The sequence below is a fragment of the Rhinatrema bivittatum genome, chromosome 8 (genome assembly GCF_901001135.1).
Source record: "Rhinatrema bivittatum chromosome 8, aRhiBiv1.1, whole genome shotgun sequence".
Lineage (NCBI taxonomy): Eukaryota > Metazoa > Chordata > Amphibia > Gymnophiona > Rhinatrematidae > Rhinatrema > Rhinatrema bivittatum.
The window spans coordinates 43,165,707-43,175,125 of NC_042622.1; positions in this window are offsets into that span (position 1 = coordinate 43,165,707).

A 9,419-nucleotide genomic window follows, 5' to 3' on the forward strand; every position below is an offset into this window, starting at 1 on the left:
CCCCCCCCCCCCCCCCCCCAGGCCTTAGCCCCTCGCCCTGACATCCGTCAAGAAGTACAGGCCCAAACCCCTTCTCATCCCCCTCATACTTCCCCGACATCCTGATCAAGAGGCCCCCTGGGTCCCCCTTCCTCCCCCTACTATCGGATTCATTAAAATCTTAAGGTTCTTTACTAAACCGAGCATTAGAATTGCAGTTAACACCTTCTTTATAATTCAGCTTAACAGATAAGCTCCCTAATCTATTTAAGAATAAATCATTGCTCTAGAAGCTACCAGGGTAAAAGAAGACACTTGAGTCATGGTTGAGGGAAAACCAGAAGTGGGAAGTGACCACAGACAGTATAATCTCTAGAAAATGTAGGCTAGGTTAAAAAGAAAACAGGGAGAGGAGTAACTTTACATCTTAGGAGCAAAATAAAAGCCAAGTGAGCAAAGAGCAACTGCATTGCCGTGTGTTTTGTGTTGAAGAAACTTTCTTTTGGGTCTAATATCCAAGTAAATGTAGACTTCTGTCACAAGGGGAAGAGGCAGATGTGAACATGAAAGAATCTATCGGAAGAATAGAATGGGGGATTTAAAACAACCAGATGTAGCCTGGAGAGGGCAAGAGAACCTCACTCATGACAAGGTGACATGGGACCTGGTGAGGGCAAGAGAACCTCACTCATGACAAGGTGACATGGGACCTGGTGAGGGCAAGAGAACCTCACTCATGTCAAGGTGACATGGGACCTAGTGAGGGCAAGAGAACCTCACTCATGACAAGGTGACATGGGACCTGGTGAGGGCAAGAGAACCTCACTCATGACAAGGTGACATGGGACCTGGTGAGGGCAAGAGAACCTCACTCATGACAAGGTGACATGGGACATGGTGAGGGCAAGAGAACCTCACTCATGACAAGGTGACATGGGACCTGGTGAGGGCAAGAGAACCTCACTCATGTCAAGGTGACATGGGACCTAGTGAGGGCAAGAGAACCTCACTCATGACAAGGTGACATGGGACCTGGAGAGGGCAAGAGAACCTCACTCATGTCAAGGTGACATGGGACCTGGTGAGGGCAAGAGAACCTCACTCATGACAAGGTGACATGGGACCTGGTGCTGAGAAATGGAGACTGTGTCATGGGATTATATATTAAGGGACAACCTGAGGTGCAGTGATCATCATGCTGCGCTGTTCAATGTAAAATCTGAAGCAGAAGCAAACTATGGGCCTGTTTTACTAAGCTGTGCTCCCATTGGCACAGATCAGGAGAAAAGCCTTAGTAAATCAGGTCCTTTATTAGAACGAGGTTCTTAACTTTCAGAAGAGTTAATTTTTAAGAAAATGAATGATCATATAAAGGAAGTTTTATTCAGAATAGGGATCTAAGAGATACTATGGACAGCAATAAAATGTATAAAATCTTTGTGCTGGCTATATTAGCGAAGGGAAAAGAAGAAAGAGACCACTATGTGTCACCAAAGAAGTAGAGGGAAAACCTAAGAGCTAATCCCCCCCCAGTATTCAGAAAATACAAACAGGACTAGAAAGAGGGCAGGCATATTTATCAGGAGAAAGAAAGGGAGGCGGGGCAGGCAGTTAGATTCAAACAGAGACATATATTGCCCAGTCAGTAAAGGCAGGGGATAGAACTTTCTTTAACTAACTATATAAATGAGGAGGACTAAAAAGGGAATAGTAAAAATTAAAGGAGAGAACAGGGTATGGTGAAGAGGAGGATCAGAAGAGAGCAGATAAAAACGTTTGCATAGTATTCACATTAGAAAGGTGATAGAGCAAAAGAAAAAGGCAAGGACAAACAGAGGTTGTGGGGAGAAAACATCAATGCTAAGAAAGTAGCATTCAAAGTACTGGCACAACTGAAAGCTGCAGGGCCTGATGGTTTACATCCCAGAAAGAAATAAAAGAGGTACCAGGGTAGGATTAAAAGATCATTCGCCCATAGGCAATGGAATAAAGGGAATTTTCTCCCCCCACCCCCCACCCCTCCTGCAAAGAGGAAGGGGTTGGATCAATCCCTTCTGCCCAAATTCCCTTCCTCTTCCTCCTCTCTTACCAATTGCTGCATTCCTTCCTTTCCTCTAGCAGTGCCTGAAGATGTAGAAAATGTTAGCATGAGGCCATCAGCAGCCCTGGCGTGATGATTGAACCTGTGGCACCACCCTCTCCTCCTGCACGGGCCTCCAGTTATCATTGCAAGCCACGCGAGCAGTGGGGCACTGCAGGGTGAGTCAGCATGCCAGGGCTGCTGAAGGCCCCGCACCGACTTTTCTTTCATCTTTAGGCGCTGCTAGAGGAGAGAAGTGGTGCCGCGGTAACAGCAATAGCAGCGATGGCAACACTCTGGGGCCTATAACAATTTGCACTGGAGGTAGTTGCCTACATTGCCCATGCCTAAATCCAGGCCTCACAGATCTATTTAATTTATCATGTAACAGAGAGATTACAAGAGATTGGAGGAGGACAGATGTCCTATCACTCCACATGGGCGTGGAAAAAGAGATACCAGAAAATTACAGTCCTATATGTTTGACATCAATACTGAGCAAAGTAATGAACCCACTATTGAAGGATAGAAAAGCAGAACATCTTGAAGCCAGTAGATTACAGGATTTCAGAAGGGCATGGTCTTACCAAGCTGATTGTCTTTGAGGTAAGCAGAGTAGAAGATTGGGGATGGATTTCAGTAAGGCCTTTGATACTATTGCACGTAGAAGAGCTAGAAGGCCATTGATGAAATGGCTGGCAAACTGGTTGAGCAACAAGACTCAGAGAGTGGTGGTGGTGATGGAGTCCGCTCTGGAGAAGTCACCAAGGGGATCAGCAGGGATGGGCTTTCATTGAAACAGAACAGGAAATTGTAATGGAATTTCCGTTTCCTTTCATTTTGGTTTGAACAAGAAACAAAAGAAAAACGAGTAAAATTTTCTTCATTTTTCCTGAGTTTAATTTTTAGTAATAAAGTCACAGTCCCATCTCCCCCCCCCCCCCCCCCCCCACTGAAAATAACATCGCCAGCGCAGCAAAAAATGTAAAAATTGAAGTCTGCCCAGTGGATCTTCCTCGCTTGCTCTGCCCCCTCCCCTCCCCAGATCTCCAACCTGGACAGGCCCTTTGTTAAAAATGGTGCTAGTGCTAGCCCAGCATCAGAGGCACACCCGTACTCCTGGACAACAAAACGCTGAAAGCCTCAGGGCTGGCCATTGCCATTTTGAAGTTGGGACCCTGGGGAATCAATCCTGCCCTATTTGGAAGTCTGCAGAGCCACGGATGGGGTGAGGAGGATCTGGGGTAGAGGAGAGAGGGAGGAAGGCCCGGGGAGGGAGAGGGGAGACTTCAATTTTTACATTTTTGTGGCACCAAAAAATGTTTTTTATCGGTAGGGGAATGGGTGCCCTGGCCTCTGTGTTTTGTTTTCTATTTTTTTTTTTTTTGTTTATTTCATTGCAAACAAATGAAGCAAAATGAAATAAACACAAGCCAAATGAAAAACAACAACAAAAAAAAAAATCGAAACAAAACAAAATAAAACATTAAATGCACGTCCCTAGGGATCAGTCCTCTTCCATGTCGTTATAAGTGACTTTAAGGAATAGGGATGTGCTTTCATGGAAATGAAACAGAAAAAATTCATGAAATATTCTGTTTCATTTCCTTTTGTTTTCAAAATGAAACAAAAAACAAATTAAATTACATTTATTTTCATTTTGTTTAAAAAAACTCCTCTTGGGACTTTCCCATATAGTCTTCCCCCCTCCCTGGTTCAACGTCTTACTCCATCCTTGGATTTTGAAGACTCTTCAGGGGCAGGAGCAATCCCCAGTGCTTGTGCCCCACCAATTCAATCTAAAAAAAATGACACTGGTCAACCCAAGGCTGCCAACATTATAGATAACTACCATACAATTACTTTGGGTCGGCCAGTGCCATTTTTCTGTATGGTAATTGTAGATAATGCTGCTGGTCTCAGGTTGACCAGTTCAGTTTTTCTACAATTGTAGAGGTGGATCAAGCTATACTTGGTAAAATTTTGTTCTCATGCAGGCATGCAATGCTATAAATATATATATGTTTTTTTTATTTCAAGGAGGAGAATGGGCCCCCAAAATGTTTCAAATGAGGGTCAGTGTCACTTTAGCTTTACATTTTAAGTTATCTGGTTTTACTTTGAATCCCACCCCTCCTTGCCCACCACCTCCAACTACACCAAACCAATGAGAAAAATCAGTGATTAGAGTGGAAACAAGATAGGATAATAAGTAATATGTTATTATTCCTAGATATTTACAACATTCTCTGTCTGAGCATGGGCATCATTTTAGAAAGAATCCCTTCCATGATTTTTTATGCGTGTACAACTTAGCTTAGATAATTCTTATCCTGGTCCCATAAAACACATCAGCACCCATAAACAATGCAATGAAATGACATACATTAAAATAATGGGGTCCCATATGAGTGTATCTGGGTGAGACAGAATGAATGTGCTTCTCACTGCAACTTCTATGCTGGAGACTTCACAATTAAAACCATTAAAAGTGCTTAACTTCAAACAGTTGCATGTACTCTTTGGCCCTCACAAACCCAGCTGAGTTTCAGACATGGGGGAAAAAGGGGAATTGGATTCTGACGACAACCAATGATAAAGGGGATGGAACAGCTTCCCTATGAGGAAAGGCTGAAGAGGTTAGGGCTGTTCAGTTTGGAGAAGAGACGGCTGAGGGGGGATATGATAGAGGTCTTTAAGATCATGAGAGGTCTTGAACGAGTAGATGTGAATCGGTTATTTACACTTTCGAATAATAGAAGGACTAGGGGGCATTCCATGAAGTTAGCAAGTAGCACATTTAAGACTAATCAGAGAAAATTATTTTTCTCTCAACACACAATAAAGCTCTGGAATTTGTTGCCAGAGGATGTGGTTAGTGCAGTTAGTGTAGCTGGGTTCAAAAAAGGTTTGGATAAGTTCTTGGAGGAGAAGTCCATTAACGGCTATTAATCAAATTTACTTAGGGGTAGATTTTCAGAGCCCTGCTCGCCTAAATCCGCCCAAAACCGGGCGGATTTAGGCGAGCAGGGCCCTGCGCGCCGGGAAGCCTATTTTACATAGGCCTCCCGGCGCGCGCAGAGCCCCGGGACTCGCGTAAGTCCCGGGGTTCTCGGAGGGGGGGCGTGTCGGGGGGGCGGGCCCGGTCGTCGCGGCGTTCCGGGGGCGTGTCGGCAGCGTTTTGGGGGCGGGTACGGGGCGTGGCTACGGCCCGGGGGCGTGGCCACGCCCTCCGTACCCGCCCCCAGGTCGCGGCCCGGCGCGCAGTAGGCCCGCTGGCGCGCGGGGATTTACGTCTCCCTCCGGGAGGCGTAAATCCCCCGACAAAGGTAAGGGGGGGGTGTAGACAGGGCCGGGCGGGTGGGTTAGGTAGGGGAAGGGAGGGGAAGGTGAGGGGAGGGCAAAGGAAAGTTCCCTCCAAGGCCGCTCCGATTTCGGAGCGGCCTTGGAGGGAACGGGGGGAGGCAGCGCGGCTCGGCGCGCGCAGGCTATACAAAATCGATAGCCTTGCGCGCGCCGATCCAGGATTTTAGTGGATACGCGCGGCTCCGCGCGTATCTACTAAAATCCAGCGTACTTTTGCTTGAGTCTGATGCGCAAGCAAAAGTAGGCTGATCGCGCTTCTTTTAAAATCTACCCCTTAGGGAATAGCCACTGCTATTAATTGCATCGTAGCATGGGATCTTCTTAGTGTTGGGTAATTGCCAGGTTCTTGTGGCCTGGTTTGGCCTCTGTTGGAAACAGAATGCTGGGCTTGATGGACCCTTGGTCTAACCCAGCATGGCAATTTCTTATGTTCTTAATTTCTTATGGGCCCTGACTTTTACGGGATGGGGTACTGAAATGCAGACATCAGGGGATAAAGTGCAGGACTGCTTCTAAGGTCAAGTCCAAAAGCAAAGCACGTTCAAGCAGCAGTGTCTGAATTATCAAGAAGGCTGCTCACCCCATAAAAATGTTATTAGCAGTAATTTTGTAAATTTTGCTACCCTTAACATAAGACTTGGGGGTAACCTGCATGGACCAGCAGTTATTACCTTTAACAGAAACATAGAGGCAACCCACATGGAGCAGCAGTTACTACCCTTAACAGAACACATGGGGGTAACCCGCATGGAGTGGCAGTTACTACCTTTAACAGAAACATGGGAGTAACCTGCATGGAGCGGCAGTTACAGCCCTTAACAGAAACATGGGGGGGTAACCTGCATGGCGTGGCAGTTACTGCCCTTAACAGAAACATGGGGGGTAACCTGCATGGCACGGCAGTTACTGCCCTTAACAGAAACATGGGGGTAACCTGCATGGCGCGGCAGTTACTGCCCTTAACAGAAACATGGGGGGTAACCTGCATGGAGCGGCAGTTGCAACCCTTAACAGAACACATGGGAGTAACCTGCATGGCGTGGCAGTTACAGCCCTTAACAGAAAACATGGGGGGGTAACCTGCATGGCGCGGCAGTTACTGCCCTTAACAGAAACATGGGGGTAACCTGCATGGCGTGGCAGTTACTGCCCTTAACAGAAAAATGGAGGTAACCTGCACGGAGCAGCAGTTACTACCCTTAAGAGAAACGTGGGGGTAACCTGCATGGAGCGGCAGTTGCAACCCTTAACAGAACACATGGGAGTAACCTGCATGGAATGGCAGTTGCTGCCATGGGAAGCTTGCTGGGCAGACTGGATGGACCATATTGTCTTTTTCTGCTGACATTACTATATTTATATGTTAGGTGCTTGCGTACACTATCTGTGAACAACTGCTTCTCATCTCATGTGGCTAAAATTATATGTGTAAGTTTGTGGTGCGAAAGGATGGTGTAAAATATGTGTAATTTTTGTGACTAAACCTCCCACCACACCCCTGGAATGCTTCTTTCTAATGTAGCTGAAAGTACAGACCTTGAGGTCCAAAGTCAGAGACCTGCCATGTGGATAAGTTTAAGTTACCCAGATCACTCAATGCTGTGGCATATCCTTGGATACAACGATTTGTCTGACTAGAGTTACTTGGGTGACTTTATCTGGGTCAGTGCCGATCCACATGAAGTGAAACTGCACCCCGGGAAAGTCCTCAGCACCACCTTATTTTTTTTTTTATGCATTTTTTTATGCATTGATTTGCCTGGATACATTTTAGCTTGGAAGCTTGGGATCATCTTCAAACCTTGGGGGCTTATCCTGCTAACTGTATAGGTTATCTGGATAAACTATCTCCTTGAGGATAACTCTCAGTACTATTCAAGGCAGAGCGTAAGCGGACACGCGGAAATTTGCCCAAGTATTTCATAAACCGTGGCGGGAGCTGCACAGTTTGTACACGGCACTGCGCAATTCTGCTCTGAAAGTGCATGCGTAAGTCTCAGTGTGCGTGAAGATTTTCAGGGCGAGGAGAGCGCACATTTTCTTTACCTGTTTTAGAAATATAAGCACAGATATTTTCTGTTCCAACAACAACAACAACAACAACAACAAAATATGTACAGGTAAAACCCCAATGTGTGCGCAGAGGCAGATATATTTTAAAATGTGCGCTGACTTGAAATCACCAGTTTGCAGATACCTCCGCCAGTTCCCCCAGCCCGTCTCCACCGAAACCCTCCTTGTGCTTCACTCTGAACTCCTCCCAGTTCGCCCAGACCTCCCACCCCAAAATAGCAGACAGCAGGCGAGTCTGATACCAATCACACTACTTAATTAGCAGGCGTAAAATAGCTCTATTAATTTGTCTAATGAATTTGCGTAAATCTCTTGAAAATAGCAACTTCCATGCATAACTCTTGGCCCCCACCCTAGCTTGCCCCAGAGCACCCCTCTAATTGCGCTGGTAAACGTGCGTACGAAACTAAAAACAGCATGTACACGAGCACAGGCTACTCGTGCATCTGTTTGCTAATTCTCTGTGCGTGACCCCTTTGAAAATGTTCTCCTTTGAATGCTGACCTCCTTGTCAATGTTTACGCATTCTTTCAGGTGATTCAAAGTCCACATATGTGGATATGGAGAGTGGTTAAGGGCCAGAGGATAATTCAGATCCCTTTAAACCCTTGGTCTTTTTGCTGACTCTGTCAACAAGCACTGACTGTGATAATGTTATCTTTTATTTGGCTCCGCGGACATATAGCCACTGCATATTCAGAACATAAATTATATGCATCGTGCAAGGTATATAAATAAACATTGAGTAAATATGTTTAGAAGCTACTCAAATACCAATAGATATATCAAATTCCCAGGCCAGTGAGTCACGGAGCCTGCTTTAAGAACAGCTATGCAATTAATTATATGATCCTGTTCTCATTCCAGATGAATCCAGCCCTGTCTCTTCCTCCTCCACCTCCAGTCTGTAGTGGGAAACATGTCTTGTCCTGGGAGGAAATAATGCGAAATTCCAATATCTTTGCTGTATGTTACTGGAAGGTTCTGCTTTACCAGATTTTCCATCGAAATCAGTTCTAGATCCAGCTAAACACTCTGAAAGGGAGACCACAAGTTTCAGAATGAACGATGCTCTCCATTGAAGAGAAACTGTAGTGCTGAATCTGATACAGCACAGAGAGAAAGAAACAATCCCCTAATATCATTTTCTCTTATTGTGCTGTTATTGGGGTCTAAAATGGGCTTTAGTGTTAATGTCCCCAGCTTTTCTCCTTATTCTCTCCCCCCTCCCCCTCCCCCCGCACACACCAAATACAGCCGGGTCCTCCGGGCCCTCATCCCACCCCCACCACAGCAACTGAGGACCTCTGTGCCCTGGTACCCACTCCCTCACACCAGCAAGGGGCCCCTGGGCCCTGTTACCACTTAGAGTTGTCAACCGACTGGTAATTGGCCAGTTTTTATAAGGGCCAGCCACCGGCAGGACCTTTAACCCCGGCCAATGTAAGTGCCAGATTTCTGCTGACCGCAGTGTGCATACTGGCAGAGGCTCCCCGTGCACCCATCCTTCTTAAAGCGCCGCTCTGTACGAGGTCTGATTTCAGTGGCAGCAGCGGTGTGTGGGCAGGGCATGTGGGCAGGGGTGCTGAATCACAGCGCTCTCAGTTCTTCCTCGGTCCTGCCTATCACTCAGCTCCTGGAAGCGAGGCCTGCGCTGGCTCAGTCCCTGACGCACGCTCACCTACAATGCACTGCCGCCGCCGCCGCTGCGGCCGCTGCCTTGTAACTGGGCCTTCGACAGGCCACTGCTTTGATGAGGAAAACGTCCATGGCAGAGGGGAGCTTTGGGAAGTGGTTGTACAAGGGAGGGAGGAAGGGGAGGGTGGGGGTGAGCAGATCGGCCATTTTATTCGGTTGGCACCCCCTAGTACCACCCCGTTTCTCTTGAAAAACAAAAGGTACTCCTGGTCTGTGCTGTTCA